The 17,944-nt window shown below is 43.1% G+C and overlaps 1 protein-coding gene across 3 annotated transcripts in view; it reads right to left on the bottom strand.

The window, feature by feature from the left end:
- The window catches only part of HEATR5B (HEAT repeat containing 5B), a 2,176,461-nt gene that overhangs the window by 726,316 nt on the left and 1,432,201 nt on the right, over positions 1-17,944 (bottom strand). The gene's annotated exons all lie outside the window — the stretch shown is intronic.

Below are 17,944 nucleotides of genomic sequence, written 5' to 3'. Positions count from 1 at the left end.
TGTCCTATTTATTTCAGTGCTGAGGTTTAAGTCCCTCGAGCGCGTAGCTCGATGGGATTTGGATTTTCTGAGGTGCAGCATGTCCATTAATTCCGGGTTGGACATGGCTTTATAAGTCAGGCACAGATCGCCTCTGAGCAGGCGGTATGCCACTGAGTAGAGCTGGAGTTTCTTTAACCGGGCAGCATACGGCATCTGTTTGAGCCCCTTGATCCTCTTGGTAAGGTACTTTTGGGGTCTTTCCAGTTGCTGCAGGTGTCTGGTAAGGTACATCCCAAAAGGGGCATTGTACTCAATTATGGGCCTGATGAGGGATGAGTAAAGAGGCACGATGACCTCCCCTGATCTAGATGTGAATCCCTTCATGATTAGGTGGGCTATATAAAATGTTTTTCTAACCACTTTGGCCACGTGGTTGTCAAATGAGAGATTGCTATCAACTTGGATCCCCAGGTCCCTAATTACTTCTTCTGTACTTAATGGATTAACACCTATGTGGTAATTTGTGGGCACTTTGTTTTTGCCAAATGGATGACTATACACTTTTGGCGTTTAGCTTGAGGCCATGGCTCTGGCACCAGTTGTCTGTTTCTATGAGGCCCTTTTGGAGGATGCTTGTGTCAGCTGGAGAGTCTATTATGGTGCCCAGTTTGCAGTCATCTGAACTTGGTCAGCCACAGTCCTTCCATGTTGGCCTGTACCTCCGAGAAATATATACCGAACAAGAGAGGTCCCAAGACTGAGCCTTGTGGGACGCCGCTTGTAACTGGTTTGGAGTCTGACATGGCTCCAGCTATTCTAACCATGTGGGTTCTGTCCTTGAGCCAGTTTGCAACCCATCTAGTGACATAGGGGTTTATATTTAAGCTGGTGAGCTTATCTATAATGCCCGAGTGGGGTATTGTATCGAAGGCTTTTGCGAGGTTCAGGTAGGCTGTGTGGACCACCTTCCCCTTGTCAATGGCCTTGGTGACTGTTTCAAAGAAATTGACCAGGTTTAAGAGGCAGGATCTGCCCTTAACAAAGCCGAACTGGGTAGGATCCAGTGTCTGTATGTCCCCAATATCTTTATTTATAAGGTGCATGATGATCCTTTCCATAGCTTTGCAGACCAAGCTAGTGAGACTTATGGGGCGATAGTTTCCAGGATCCATTGAGGCACCACCTTTGTGGAGAGGGACCACTGTTGCTGTACGCCACTCTTTGGGTACATATCCTGTAGTAAGGCTGAGATTGAACAGTAGTTTTAGGTTTGGGTTTAGCTCTTCTTGGAGTTCATGTAGGACACAGTCCGGGACACCGTCTGGTCCCATTGATGCTGTGTTTCTTGCTTTGGAGAGGGTAGCTCTTACCTGAGCATCTGAGATGTCAGGGGAGCAGCACTCTGCTGGGATAGATATTAGCCCTTTTGGTGGGGAGGGGAGAAGTTTGTCCTGAACCTGTCAGCTAAGATGTTGGCAAGGTCTGTGGGTTCGTGTATTTTTGTCATTTTGGACTAATTCTGAGCATATCTGGGAATTCCCACCCAGGTTCCTAACATAACAAAAGAAAGCCTTGTGATTATCCTTAGTGTCCTGTGCAATTTTTCTCTCAAAGCTGGCCTTAGACGATTTTATGAGTGCCCGTAGTTTTTTGCTAATACTGATCAGAGATGCCTTCCCTTTTTGGGATTTTGCTCTGTCATGTAGTAGCTTCCTCCTTCTATTGTATAGTTTGTTTATGGCTGGGGTCCACCAGACAGGACGTCTGCCTTTGGAGGATTGGATCTTGGTTTTATTTGGGATTGCATGATCCATGCATTCCTGAAGGTGTTCATAGAATGTGTTTATAAAGGATTTTGTGGTCTGGGCCGTATTATCCAGAGGCCCGGGGGCTTTGAAGGATTCCACCTCGGTTTTCAGGAGTGTGAAATTTGCTTTAGAGAAGTTTTTCACTGTGGTTTTCTGGGCATGGGGTGGGGTCGGGATGTGAATATCCAGTGAGATTAGTTTATGGTCTGATCTTACCAGTGAGGGATACACTTCTGGTCTGGAGCACAGAGTCCCCATGTTGGTGATGATTAGGTCCAGTATGTTTTCCCCTCTTGTGGGAGTGGTAACAAGTTGTTCCATAGCATTTGAGTTTACAAATTCTAGGAACCTTTGGGCTAGGGTGTTGGAGCTAGAGTAATGCTCCCAGTCTATGGTTGGGTAGTTGAAGTCACCCAATATAATGGTGTTTGGAGAGACCTTCATATTTTCCAGTGTTCTCAGGAAGGCCGAGTGGGGTTCCTGGGTTTGGGGGGGTGGTCTGTAGCAGGCTATAAACTGGAAGGCAGTTTTACCCACTGTTAGTTGCACATGGATAGTCTCTGATGCTTCGTGCTGTGCCACCAACCTGGAGGTGTGGGTATCTTTGACGAATATTGATACTCCCCCTCCTTTTGTGGTTCGGTCCAAGTTTTGGGGCCGAAAAGCATGGTATGAGGTATAACCTGGTACTGCTGGGGTGCTCTTGAGAGCCTTGAACCAGGTTTCTGTTACTGCACAGATATCAATGTTCTCCATGCTAAGGAGAGTTTCGAGTGCATGCATCTTGAGGTTTAGACTTCTGGCGTTGAGTAGCATTACTCTTAGTTTCTTATCCCTTGTGATACCTATGGAGGTTGGTTTGTCTTTTGAGCCTTGCCTAAAAAAGGCACTATGGGGGTAGCAAGAGCCTTTGCCAATATCCGAAAGCCCAGGGGTGACAGGTGTAAGCCGTCCCTAGCGAAGCATCGTGGCTTGTCGAGCATGTCATCCCAGGCTGACAGGCATTGGATCCCCTTTGAATGACACCAATACTTAAGCCAATTGTTGAAATTGATAATCTTGTCTTCATACTGTGGCATCATTCTTGGTGAGGGTAAGATGCTACTCAAGGTCAGGGTCATACCGGCCTGGGCTACATGCCCAGAGAGCTCCTCTATGTCTCTTTTCATGTAGTCCAGGGAGGTACGTCTCAGGTCATTCACACCAGCATGGACAATGACTGAGTCATATTTGTACTTGCCTTGGAGTGACCTGAGTGCTTGCATTATGTGGCGTATCCTAGCACCCGATAGGCAGCTCACCGTGACCTTCTCCTTGTTCAGCCTGGTGAGCAGGACGTCAGTGTGCCTGATGATAGAGTCACCTATTACAAGTGTATCAGGTGTATTGTTTAGCATTAAGGGCTGTGACTGTTCGGCACACTGGCTTTGTGAGCTATGTGTTGCATGTGTTTTTATTTAGAGCCTCCAAGTATGTTTTTGTGTGTTTATGTGTTTGGTTTGCTGTCGTGGTAGGTCTATGTGAGACTGGAATTGTAGTGAGTGTGGTTTCCTTCTCCTCCTGACTGGTTACGCCAGTACTGAGTTGAGAGAGCTTAGCCTCCAGTTTGGCTATATGGTTGCATCTCTCACATGTGTTGGAATTTGTTGGGAGGAGGAGAGGGTTGTCTGTGTACATTAGGCAGTTGTAACATTGCCTCAAGATTCCCAGGTTCACCAGCTGGACCGGAGAGGAGATTGACAACTGACCTTTGGACATGCTAGAATAGCATTGGGAATTCCTTTATGATTGAAAAAAAAGGCCAATGGGGAACAAGTTACTCAAGGGGAGTTTGTGAGGGTGTAGTGCTTTTAATTTTTTAGTGCTGACTTATATAATTGCTTTAGTGAGCAAGTGCTAGGCTTTAGCATAGGAATAGGGTGTTTATTATGAGAACTAGATCAGTTCCAAGGCTCAAACCCAAATAAGCGGCGCTGCTCGATGAAGCACTATGCACAAAATCATGCAAAGCCACGCTACAGCGGGTTTTATACAGGCGGACTTGAAAGAGCTAGAAATTGGCCCAAAACAGCCAACAGACTACCAGATTCCTGTGCTGGGAACACTCCTCCAGGGACAGATAGCCTGCTCCAAGCTCCCCACTGCCACTGGTGAACAAAGAAGCCTCCCTCTATCCAAGAAAGGAAATGGCAACACAGGAACTTTCCAAAAGTCCAGAATACAGCAAAGCCTGTATTTGGACTACTCTAGGTCAGGAAAGATGGGAAACAATGATAACTTTTTTTTTTTTCTTTTTTGCAACAAACAGCAGGAAATTGTAATAAATACGTAACACAGGCTAGCGCACTTGAGTGTGTAGCCTCAACAAGTAAATGCAACAAACAGGACAAACTTTAAAAGTGCAGGTGCAAAAAAACTTTAGACAGTTTAAAACAGTTCAAGAAGCAGAAATATTTGCAGTTTAGCTAGATCGGACAGTCGCCCAGGTAGTAGCAGGAAAAACACTTTTATCAGGTTAGCAGTCGCTCTTTTAGCCTCTCTGCTGCTAGCACCACTCTGCAGGACCACGAGGAGCTTGGCTGAGTAGTAACAAGCGCAAAAACCTCGCCAAAGCGGGTTTTATACAGGGGGATTTGAAAGAGCTAGAAATTGGCCCAAAATAGCCAATAGACTACCAGATTCTTGTGCTGGGAACACTCCTCCAGGGATAGATAGGCTGCTCTAAGTTCCCCACTGCCACTGGTGAACAAAGAAACCTCCCTCTATCCAAGAAAGGAAATGGACAACACAGGAACTTTCCAAAAGTCCAGAATACAGCAAAGCCTGTATTTGGACTACTCTAGGTCAGGAAAGACGGGAAACAAGGATACATTTTTTTTTTTGTTTTTTGTTTTTCTTTTTTTCAACAAATAGCAGGAAAATGCAGTAAATATGTAACACAGGCTAGCACACTTGAGTGTGTAGCCTCAACAGGTAAATGCAACAAACAGGACAAACTTAAAAAGTGCAGGTGCAAAAACAACTTTAAGCCACAAGCCATTAAAAAGTTTTGAGTCCCTTTAGTCTTATACACAAGTCTGGCATACTTGTATCAACTGGAGAATTTGTGGATAGCAATTAAGAAAGAGTTAAAGGATTTTATCTGGAAAGGGAAGACAGCAAGGGTCAAGTGGGATAAGCTGATTCTACCAACAGAACAAGGTGGACTAGGATTACCTAATTTTAGGGGGGTATTTTAGAGCAACACAGTTAAGGCTCTTATACATAGCACAGGCACAAAACTATAATTCAAAGTGGAAAGGGATGATGCCGACGCAGGGAGGAAGCTTACAAAATAATGAGAGATTGGGATTTTTGATGCAGACTCTTAAGGAGAACAACCGAAAATCACACAGAGTATTATACTCATAAAATAGCAAGGAGTATTCTAAGACAAAATCAAGAGGTTAGGTACAAATCCGTATGTCACCCGGTAAACAGCCAACTTGCTCACAGACAGGACACAGGAAGTTAGAATTGGGGAGTCCACCACTACAAAGAGCCCAGTCACAAGTGGAATCCCTCAGGGATCAGTCCTTGGACTGCTCCTTTTTAACATTTACTTCTCTGAAGTCAAGACCAATTTTAATGTTCTCTAACTGACTAAATCTGCAGATGATTGCAAATTAGCAGCAGTCATTGAATCTCACACTGACACAAATGTTCTCCAGGAGGGACTGACACAGACAAAACTGGTTTCAGAGCCATGGAATAAAACTAAATGCCAAGAAATGCATAATAATATCCTTTGGGAAGTCATCCATCCCTGTTAACTATCATATTGACAACACATCCCTTACAGTGACCCAGTAGTCAGGGACTTAGGGACACACATAGATAGTAATCTAGCCTTTGATCATCATGTGTCTAAGTGGTGAGGAAATAATTCTATGTTGCGCACCTTATAAACAAAGGTATGGCATCGAAGTCCAAGGAAGTCACTGTTTCACTCTATTCGGCATTCATCAGACCTGTCATTGAGTACAGTGCTCTCTTTGGTATGACCTAACCAGGCATATCCAACAACTGGAATGTCCACAGAGGTTCCTCACTAAAAGAATACAAGGCGTAGGTAATATGTCCTATGCAGACCGCCTCAAGGCCCTATCCCTGTCTTCTGTCTCCTACAGGCTTTTGAGGGGAGATCTAAGCCTGGCATACAGGAAATTGTCAGACCACACTCTGATGGACCTCCTGCATATCCACAAAACAAACAGCATAAGAATTACCCATTCTAAAGACTTAAACCTTGCCTGTGGCATAAATAGGACCTGCTGGAGAGACTGGTATGTATCCCAGAGACTACCAAGTCTATGGAACAGATCCCCATCCAAGTGAAGCAGAGTTCCTCCCTAACCCAATTCAAGTGCAACTTGGACAACTGGATGGGAAACTGGAAATTCATCCTTGGTTTGGCACCTATGTCTCTAATGGACACAGGTAACCTGTAAATGGTTCTTCTCCCAGGCCTATGCTTACACTTATCAAGGGTATCAGAACTTGTCAGAGATATGGGATGCATGGCTAGGCTTAAAAAGGCCCTTGTGGTTGTTAGCCTAGTAAACACCTACGAACCTATAAGAACCAAACCAGCATGAGAATGGAGAAAAGAGATTTTGCTGATAGGGTTGACTGTGTTCAGGGATACAAATAATAGGCAAGAGAGGGATGGAATTTATTGGAGAAAACTGGCAAAGGAACCAAGGTATTGGGAGCAAATAACTAGAAAGGGAAAGGTAATATAATGAGAAGAGGCCAAAAATGTATTTGGACTGCAGATTAGAGATTGCCTTCCCTATCAAGGATTGATATCAGAGTATAGGCAAATGGAAAGAAATAGGGGGCTCCTAAATGAAAGACCAGCACTGGTAGAGTTTTTAAAATAATCTAGAATAGAATCTGCTGTTAAAAAAGGAATAATTAGTAAAGCATATCAAAAACTGCACGATAATTCTAAGAATCAATCAGAGGAGCTTAGAAAGGTTTGGGAAGAGAGATTAGATAAGCAATTCACAGACAGACAATGGGGGGATATATGTGTATCTCCCAAATGTCCAACAAAGTCTAGAAGATTTAGGATCTTTGCCTGGGAGTGTTTACATAGGTATTTTTATACCCCAAGTAGACTTCAAAGAATTTTTCCTCAGGTGGATAGCAAATGTTGAAGCTGTGATGGGTAAGAAAGAGGTAGCTGGGAACATGTTTTTTGGATGTGTGATGAGCTGATGAGGGTTGGGAGGGTGGCCTAATGGTTAAGGTGTTTGCCTTACAAACACAAGGTACAGGGTTAAAGTCTCACAAGGGATAACTGGCTATGTTTAAAATGGCTCGCAAGGGCAGTTAGCCTAGTACTAATCTATGAACCTATGACAGACTTTTGGGATTCCCTGCAAACCGCTCTGTCGGACATGCTGGGTCAGCAGATTGGATGGACTGGGGAGATGATTTTTTTTTTAGTTATGCTACAGAATCAGAATCGCCTAGACATAGTAAAGCCTTGCTAAGTCTAATTATAGCGGCTGCCAAAAAAGCAATTACTAGAAAATGGAAATCAAAACCTAAACCAACTTTACTATAAGTAGTGAATATAGTAATAGAGATAAAACAACTGGAATTGGGATCTTTAGAAAAGGGAAGGAGCAAACTACATAAAAAATGGGAATTGTGGGAACAGTATATGCAGAGCAGGAACGAGGTTTGGATTTGAATAAGCTATATAATGCTCAACTAATAATGACTAGAAGGTTTATAAGTGATTTATAGTATTTACAACTACATTTGTTTCAATGCTGTCTGTGATGTAAACTGTTTCCAACTAAAGTGATATCCAAAAACGAATGAGATAGAAAACTCACTTTATTTTTAAAACATAAAACAAAGCTTTCGGGAGTATCCCTTACTCAGTGTTACTTAATACATTTTAAATTAAAAGCATTCACTTTATATAGCCAGAACAGACAAGACACCGCATGACACAGCCAGCCTATAGAAAAACGTAAAACAATGTATAAAAAAATCAATTAAATTATTAAAGCTATATCTCTATATTTAAAACATAATTATACATTTTTTAAGTTAATATTCAAAGCTTATCATAAAACACAATATAATTACAGTTTATAAAACGGACCACATATAACCTATAGTATAACAATATAAATCAATTACAACATAATTAGTGATATTGTTTTTGCTTAAATTCCAGCATTGGCTTAATGGTAACCATATTGTTTAACCCAGGTTTTTTATCAGCATTCAACCTGACAATCCACTTATATTCAGCGATATCTAATTTGTTAATTGTATCGCCTAATCTTAAACCTTTATCTTTTATTTGCAAAACTTTAAATTTAAAATTATGCTTTTCATTCTCATCTTTCCTGTGTTGTGTTAAGGCATTTGTAAGAATATGCCTTCTCATTTCTGATTTATGTTCTATAATTCTTTCTTTTAAAGACCGTGAGCATTTACCAACATAAAATCCAGGACATTGTTGTGTGCAGGTAGCTAGATATACAACTGAAACAGTTTTACATGTTGCTTGACAACGTATATCAAATCTGATTTTACTTTGTGGATGAATAAACATTTTTTCACTGCAAATGTCTATGCAACAACTACAGGCATAACAGGGAACAGTACCCATTTTGTTCACCATAATTGTTGGTGTTAAATTCATTTCAAAATCCTTATAACTTAACCTTCTCTTTAAATTGTACATATTCCTCTGTGCAAATCTTGGAAAAGTTCCCAGAAGTTTGTTTAATTCAGGTTGAGCCATAAGTATACGCCAGTTGTTTCCAATTATTTGCTTGACATATTTAGATAAATTATTATATGTCAGAACATATCTTATAAAATTGTGTGACGTACTATTCTCATTTTTTTGGTATGCCTCATCACGAAAAAACGGGCATGCATAGTTACTTCTATTATTCAATATTTCTTCCTTTATTTGATCAACTTGTACCCTTTTATAGCCTCTATTATAAAATTCATTACAAGTTAATTCCATTTGTTGCTTACATTTGCTGAGATCTGTATTAAGCCTATTAATACGCAACAGCTGACTCTTCACTATCCCACGAAATACGTGACTTGCACGCATACTATTTGCATGTGTGTACCTATTAACCTGTACTTTCTTCTGAAACACTGAAGTTTCTAACATATTGTCATCATTTGTATGTATTGCCACATCCAAGAATGTCATTTTGGTATTAGATGAGTACATAGTTCTTATTACCATATACATAATTTTTCTCCCATTGACTTAGAACTATATTGGCATATGTGTTAGCCATGGGTGTGCCCATGGCTACCCCAGAAATTTGTAAATAATATTGTTTATTAAATATAAAGTCATTTTTCTCCAAAATTATTTCCAATATACTACACAAGACTTCAATGTCCCTTCCTTTATTGTTAGTGTTTTCACATAAGAAACTACGTACAGCATCAATTCCATGATTATTAGGTATAACTGTGAACAAAGATGATGTATCCATAGTTACCATTAGATATTCTTGTTCTTTATTATTAGTACTCCACTGATGTAACTTCCTTAAGAAATCACCTGTGTCCTTTATATAACTGGGACACAGAGTCAGACATTTACTCAGATAGGGGTCTGAGGCAGGTGCCATGGTTCCAGCAGTGTCATACTGCGCAAAAGGGGGTACCAGTGCTGGCGCAGCCAGTCTGGTGCAATCAGTATTGTCCTTGGCTTGTCCTGTTTGATCTTTAGCAGAACCTTCGACAGGAGAGGCAGAAATGGAGAAGCTTTCCCAGGTAAAGGACAGGGCATCCACTTTCCAAGCTTGAGTGTGGGGAGTCCTTGTGCAGAATTTGTCCAACTGGTAGTTCTGAGGGGAGGCAAACAGGCCTACCTCTGGAGCCCCCATTTGTTCCACAAGAGGTTGAATATTTTTAGTTCTAGTTTCCATTTGTGTGGGTCCATGAGATTTCTGCTTAAGTCATTTGCCAGTGAATTTAGCTTGCCTGGCAGGAATTGAGCCTGTAGGTGCACTTGGTAGCTCACGGCTGTGTTCCACAGAGACATGGCTAGTCTGCAGAGAGGGTATGAGTGGGTTCTCCCCTGCTTGTCTATGTACCACATAACTGTGGTGTTGTCTGTCTTTACCAATAGTTGTCCTGGAAGAATGTGGTCTTTGAAGGTTGTCAGGGAATTCTGTACAGCTAACATTTCTTTCTGACTGATATGCAGGTGCATCTGTCTCGGGTTCCATTTGCCCTGAATGCACAGCCCTGCCAAGTGAGCCCTCCATGCATAGTCTGATGCATCTGTTGTTAGGGTTTGGGCAGCAGGGGGTAGAGTGAAAGGGAGCCCTTTGCTGTGGTAGCAGGTCTATGCCCACCAAAGGAACTCTGTCTTTATACAAGGAATGATAGGGATCATTGAGTCTAGGTCCTGACAATGTTGACACCATAGGCTTTTTAAGATACCATTGTAGTTTCCTCATATGCAGTCTTGCATATGGAATTAGTAGAATGCAAGAGGCCATGAACCCCAGGGCTTGCAGAATTTTCCTTGCAGATAGCTGGGGTTTTGTGGCCAAAAGTTTGAAGTAGGTTGTCAAATAAACTTGTTTCTCCAGAGTGAGGAAAACCATCTGGGAAGTTGTGTTCAAGCTTGCTCACAGGAATACAATCTGTTGGCGGAGTACTATATGAGATTTCTTTTTGTTTATGGTGTACCCCAGTGAGATTAGATGTTTCTTTACGACTGCCAGATGTTGTAATAGCAAGTCCTGGCTTTCTGCCTGAATCAAACAACTGTCCAAGTATGGTTACATTTGAATATTTCTCTGCCTGAAAAATGCAATGGCTGGAGCTAGACACTTTGTGAATACTCTGGGCGCAGTAGATAAGCCAAAGGGAAGTGCAGAGAACTGATAGTGCATGGAGCCTGTGCTGAAGCGTAGGTATTTCCTGCAAGATTCCCTTATTGGAATGTGCAGATAAGCTTCCTTTAAGTCTAAAGTTGCCAGCCAGGCATCTTTGCCTAGCATAGGAAGAAGCTGTTGAAGGGTTAGCATTTCGAATTTTGGAATTACCAAAAAGGTGTTTAGAATAGAGAGGTCCAGGAAAGGATGCCAGGAGCTGTCTTTTCTGGGTACCAGGAAAAGACTTGAACAAAAACCTTATCCCCTTTGTTCTGCTGGGACAGGATGAAAAGCCCTGATTGGATAGAAGGAAGTTTCTTTGCTCACCAGTGGGAGTGGGGAGCCTTGAGCAGCCTACCTATCCCTGTAGGAAGTGACCTCAGCACAAGAAGCTGTAGTAATTGGTTGTTTTGGACCATTTCTAGCTCTTTTGTAGTTCACTGTTTAAAATCCGTGTTTGCGCGGCTTTGCGTGGTTGTGCATAGCAGCCGGTTAAACAAGGTTAAACTTTTTCTGGCTCCGCCAAGTCTGCTCTTCAAATTTTCCCTTAAGGAAGCCCTACTCTTAGTATAACCAGACTACTCACTATATTATAAGCCTAGCACTTGTTCTCAATACTGCTCTACTAAGTAAGCACTCTCGTACTAAGTAAAGCACTACATCTACTTACCACCCCTGTGAATATCCACTTCCCTTAAAGGTACAGCACTCCCTTATACTGTTCTAGCATGTCGAGTGGTAGATTACTGGCGTTGTCTCCAATTCAGCTGGTCAATCTGGGTATCTTGAGACAATGCTACAATTGTCTCATGTACACAGACAACCCTCTCCTCCTCCCAACAAACACAAATACATGTGAGAGATGCAACTATATAGCCAAACTGGAGGCTGAACTCTCTCAACTCAGGGCTGGCATGACCAGACAGGAGGAGATGGCAACCACACACACAACAATCCCAGTCCCACATAGACCTACCACAACTGCAAACCAAACACATAAAAACACAAAGACATACTCGGAGGCTCTAATAAAAACTTACCAAAACAACAGAGGCTCCCAAAGCAGACATCCAAAAATCCACCACCTCAAAACAAAACACATGCAACACATACTTCAATAAATCATTGTGTCAACCAATCACAGCCCTTAAGGCCAAACACCTTGCCTGATACACTAGTAATAGGTGACTCTATAGTCAGACACACTGATGTCCCGCTGACCAGGCTGAACAAGGAGAAGGTGACTGTGAGCTGTCTATCGGGAGCTAGGATCCGCCACATAACACACGCACTCAAGTCACTCCAAAGCAAGTACAAATATGACAACGTCATTGTCCATGCTGGTGTGAATGACCTGAGACGTACCTCCCTGGACTACATGAAAAGAGACATAGAGGAGCTCTCCGATTATGTAGCCCAGGCTGGTATGACCCTGACCCTGAGCAGCATCTTGCCCTCACCAAGAATGATACCACAATACAAAGACAAGATGATCAGCTTTAACAACTGGCTCAAGTACTGGTGACATTCTAAAGGGATCCAATGTCTGTCTGCCTGGGATGACATGTTGGACAAGCCACGCTGCTTCGCAAGGGATGGCTTACACTTGTCACCACTGGGCTTCCGGATATTGGCTAAGGCTCTTGCCACCCCCATAGTGCCTTTTTTAGGCAAGGCTCAAAAGACAAACCCACCTCCTTAGAAAACAAAAATGGAAAAAAACTAAGGGTAATGCTGCTCAACGCCAGAAGTCTAAATCTCAAGATGCAGGCACTTGATGCACTGCTCAGCATGGAGAACATCGACGTCTGTGCAGTAACTGAAACCTGGTTCAAGGCTCCTGAGAGCACCCCAGCTACCAGGCTATACCTCAGTATCATGCTTTTCGCCCCAAAACCCGGGCCGAACCACAAAGGGAGGGAGTGTCCATATTCATCAAGGACACCCACACCTCCAGGTTAGTAGCAACACATGAAGCATCAGAGACCATACAGGTGCAACTAACCATAGGCAAAACTGCTATACAACTGGTAGCATGTTACAGACCACCCTACCAATCTCAAGAACCCCACTCAGCCTTCCTGAAGACATTGGAGGATATGAATGTATCACAAAATACCATCATACTGGGAGACTTCAACTACCCAAACATAGATTGGGTACATTATTCTAGCCCTAATACCCTAGCCCAAAGGTTCCTGGAATTCATAAATTCAAATGCACTGGAACAACTAGTCACCTCTCCCACTAGGGGAGATAATATACTAGACCTGATCATCACAAACATGGGGACAAAATGCTCCACACCGAAGTATACCCCTCACTAGTGAGATCTGACCACAAACTAATCACCCTGGATATACATATCCCACCTCCACCCCCAGCACAAAAGACCACAGTGAAAAACTTCTCAAAAGCAGACTTCACTCTTCTTAAGACTGAGATGGTATCCTTTAAGCCCACTGTGCCAGTGGATACCACATCCCACAATGCCGAATCCTTCACAAATGCTTTCTATGGACATCTCCAGGAATGCATGGATCATGCAATCCCAAACAAATCTAAGTCCCTCTCCACCAAAGGTAAGCGTCCTGTCTGGTGGACCTCAGCCATAAACAAATTGTATAACAAAAGAAAGAAGCTACTGCACGTCAGAGCAAAATCCCATGAAGGGAAGACATCTCTGATCAACATTAGCAGAAAACTACGTTCTCTCATAAAAACATCCAAGGCCAACTTTGAGAGAAAAATCGCTAAGGACACTAAAGATAACCACAAAGCCTTCTTCAGCTATGTTAGAAACCTGGGCGGAAACCCTCAGATATGCTCAGAGTTGGTTCAAAACAACAAAAAATACACTGAACCCACAGATATTGCCAACATTCTGGCTGACAGGTTCAGTGCAAATTTCTCCCCTCCTTCACCCCCAAAAGAAGAAATACTTATCCCAGCTGAATGTAATCTCCCTGTCATCTCAGATGTCCAAGTGAGAACCGCCCTAAACAAAGAAAAAAACACAGCATCAATGGGACCTGACGGTATCCCGGGTTGCGTGTTACGTGAACTACAAGAGGAGCTAAACCCACACATAAAAATGCTATTTAACCTTAGTCTTACTTCGGGATATGTACCTGAACACTGGCGTACAGCAACAGTGGTCCCACTCCACAAGGGGGGTGCCTCTACAGACCCTGGAAACTACCGCCCCATAAGCTTAACCAGCCTTGTCTGCAAAGCTATGGAAAGAATCATTATGGAACTCATAAACAGAGACATAGGGGACCTACAGACACTTGACCCCACCCAGTTCGGCTTTGTAAAGGGCAGATCCTGCCTTTTAAACCTGGTTGACTTTTTCAAAACAGTCACTAGAGCCATTGATGAGGGCAAAGCAGTCCATACAGCATACCTAGACTTGGCTAAGGCCTTCGACACAATACCCCACTCAGGCATCATAGATAAGCTCAACAGCTTAAAAGTAAACCCTTATGTCACTAGATGGGTTGCAAACTGGCTAAAGGACAGAACCCATAAAGTTAAAATCGCTGGAGCAATGTCAGACTCAAAGCCAGTCACAAGTGGTGTCCCACAGGGATCTGTCCTGGGACCCCTCTTGTTCGGCATTTATTTCTCAGATGTTAAAGCAAACATGGGAGGGCTGTGGCTGACAAAGTTCGCAGATGACGGCAAACTAGGTGCCATAGTCGATACACCAGCAGACACACACATCCTACAAAAAGGCCTCACAGAAATGGACAACTGGTGCCGGAGTCACGGCCTTAAACTAAATGCCAAAAAATGTATAGTCATCCCCTTTGGGAAAAACAAAGTACCCACAAATTATCACATAGACAGCAACCCACTGAGTACGGAAAAAGTAATCAGAGACCTAGGGACCCAAGTCGACAGCGACCTCTCATTTGACACGCACGTTGCCAAAGTGGTTAGAAAAACATTCTACCTTGCACACCTCATCATGAAGGGATTCACATCCAGATCCAAGGATGTCATTGTACCCCTATATTCCTCCCTCATCAGACCCATGATTGAGTACAATGCCCCATTTGGTATGTACCTCACCCGGTATTTGCAACAGCTGGAGAGACCACAAAAGTACCTCACCAGATCAAGGGTCTCCAACATATGTCTTATTCTGCCAGACTAAAGAAACTTCAGCTCTATTCAGTAGCATACCGCCTGCTCAGAGGTGATCTCTGCCTGACGTACAAGGCCATGTCCAATCAGGATCTGATGGACATGCTCCACCTCAAAAAATCCAAATCCATCAGGACCACAAGAGCTAAAGACTTAAACCTCGGCACAAGTATGAATAGGACATGCTGCAGGGATAGATTCATAACCCAGAGGCTTCCCATGCTTTGGAACAAGATCCCAGTTCGTATTAGGCAGAGCCCCTCACTGACTCTCTTCAAGAGAAATCTTGATGAGTGGATGGGAGATCGTAAGTTTACCCCAGGGGTCACATCTGTGTCACTGCTAGACAGGGGCACAGTAAACTAATTCTATTATATAAGGGGACCTTCACTGTGTCACTACTAGACAGAGGCACAGTATTCTAAATTTATTCTGTACATTTTTTGTACCATTTCATGGGGTGGCAAAAGCCACATCACTATGGCTAGGCTTACAAATGCCCCAGGGCAGATAGCCTAGTACTATACTATGAAACTATGAAACTATACTTAGAAGAGAGAACCTGCTGTTGGGCCTCCGCCACTGATTTGAGGGTAGGTCTGGCCAACCATAATGGGGTGGTAGTGTGTGGAAGTGGAATCTGTATCCTTGGGAAACTACGTTCAAAACTCATTTGTCCTGAGTAATGAGTTCCCAGCTATATGCATGCAGGGAGAGCTTTCCTCCTAAAGGTGCAGGCAGCTGAGCAGGGCTTGGAAGGGTTTAGGTTGTCATTGTGCCATTTTTTCATAGGGGGTGGCTTACTACTTCGTGCTTTGGAAGTGGGAGCCCCCCACTGCTTAGGTCTGCGCGCTGCATGAGACTGTAACCTAGGTGGTCTGCTGTTCCTGGGTTTGGACTGAGAAGGCCTGGAAGAGACTGGAAAGGGCCACTTCTTTGAAGGCCAATGCCTACTAAATCTGGCAGGCTGTACTTGTAGGAAATCTTTAACAGTTTGCATAGATTTAGCTTTTTCCTCCATCCTTTTGAGGACGACTTCTGTTTTGTTGCTAAAAAGGTGGTCTTGGTTTAAGGGAGCATCCAGTAATTTAGCTTTAACATGATCTGGCAAGTTTTGCTCCTTAAGCCAAGCATGCCTTCTAAGTACAGACCCAGTGACAGCAGCCCTGTAAGATGCTTCTAAAGCATCAAAACCACATTGCAAAGAATGTTTATCAACTTGTTCTGCAGAATGCATTCAGTCCTGTAATTCTTTGTGTTCAGCACAGTCAGGAATCAACGTCATTTTCTGTTTAAATAGTCCCATAATATGCTGCTGATACTTTAACATATGAAACTGGCAATTTAAAGCCCTAATGGCCAAAGTAGCAGAAGTGTATACCTTCTTACCCCATATGTCTAAGGCTCTAGAATCTCCGTCAGAAGGGGTAGGATTATTGGCAGCAGTAGCCTTAATGCCTTTTGGTCCTTGGGAAATGGTTTCCGGATCCCTAGTAGGATTCTGAAAGAGGAACTTGTAAGAGTCAGATACTCTGTAATACCTGTCAGGTTTTCTGGGAGCTGGAGATAAAGTGTCTGGTGAAAGGCTAGATTCCAAGAAAGCATCATCTACAATGTTAAGAACAGGAGGGATACCTAAAGGCCTGTGTTGAGGAAGCAGTAAGAATTCCCTAAGCCTCTTTTTGGAGTCAGAGTAATCCTGACTTTCCCAGCAGAAATGTTCCCTAAGAGTGTGCAAGGTTTCACCAAAAGAAAAATCTTCTGGAGGGGAAGCAGAGGGAATGGAATCCTCTGTATCAGAATCCTCATAAGTAGATAAGGGCAAATCCTGGTAATCAGAAGGAAAATAAATTTCAGATTCCTGATCAGAAGAATCAGAAGGAAAATCAGTTCTAGGTTTCTTAGAGGGGGAAGGCTGGCTTCCCCTAATTAAGGTAATAAGGTCTTCAGCCATTCTAAGCATTTGTTTTTTTTTTTTTTTTGTTTGTTTTTTTTTTGGCATATGGGCCTGAGCCTGTGGTTTGGATGTCTGTTTCCTAGGCGTGGTGCAAGTTTTAGGTCTAGATGAAGACAATGGCATCGGCTTAAAATGCAAGTCTGTAGGCCTGAATACACTCTCAGAAGCTGGTGTCTGCACAGCGGCTCCAGACCCATACAAGGTAGAGACATCTGCAGGTTTCATAGTCGAAGAAGCATTCGCGGCATACCGGACTCCGAATGGGTCTCAGTAGAGGCCTGCGAATCTGAAGTAGCAGGTATCAGGGGCTGCGAAAGTGCATCACTGAGTACTGGCAGACTGGCGACTAGCTTAAAGGAAGCGTCATCGGCAGTTTTGGACCTATGTGCTCTGTCTCTGTCTTTATCCTTACGTTTTTGTGAAGAGCATACATGTGATGTACAATGTCCCTTAAAGCAACCTAAATGCTTTAGTATACTGGCCAGACATCAGGCCGTCCTTGGCAGGGGATCCCGATTGTAATGAATACGGCAACAGTGAAATGGGAGGACATCTACCACGAGATGACATAGTTGTCCGGGATTTAGGAACTTAAGTGGAGAGTGGTCTAACGTTTGACCAACATGTATCCATTCCTGTAAGAAAGTTCTTCTGTACTGCACAGCTTAAAAGCAAAGGGATTGTGCTTAGATCTAGAGAAGTCACTGTCCTCCTTTACTCATCTCTCATTAGGCAAATCATTGAATATAATGTCCTTTTTGGCCTGTATCTGCCCAGACTTGCAATAACTGAAACGCCCACAGAGATACCTTACTAAAAGCCCTGTCACTATTGTCATTACCCTACAGACTGATAAGAAGTGACTATTCCTGGCATACAAGGCATCCTCTGACTCAATACTGATGCATCTACTGCACGTCAGCAAGTCAAATGGCATCAGAAATACTCAGTCTAGTAATACAAACCTCTTCTGCAACATCAACAGAATGGTTTGGAGAGACTTGTTATTTATGTCGCAGAGGAGACTCTGCTATGGAAAAGGCAGCCCAACCACATAAAATGTGATTCATTACTGTCCAGATTCAAGCGCAGTATAG

Source organism: Protopterus annectens, chromosome 1.part2, assembly GCF_019279795.1.
Source record: "Protopterus annectens isolate FY-2018-M chromosome 1.part2, PAN1.0, whole genome shotgun sequence".
In the NCBI taxonomy this organism is placed as follows: Eukaryota; Metazoa; Chordata; order Ceratodontiformes; family Protopteridae; genus Protopterus; species Protopterus annectens.
This window is presented reverse-complemented; position numbering and strand designations above follow the sequence as displayed.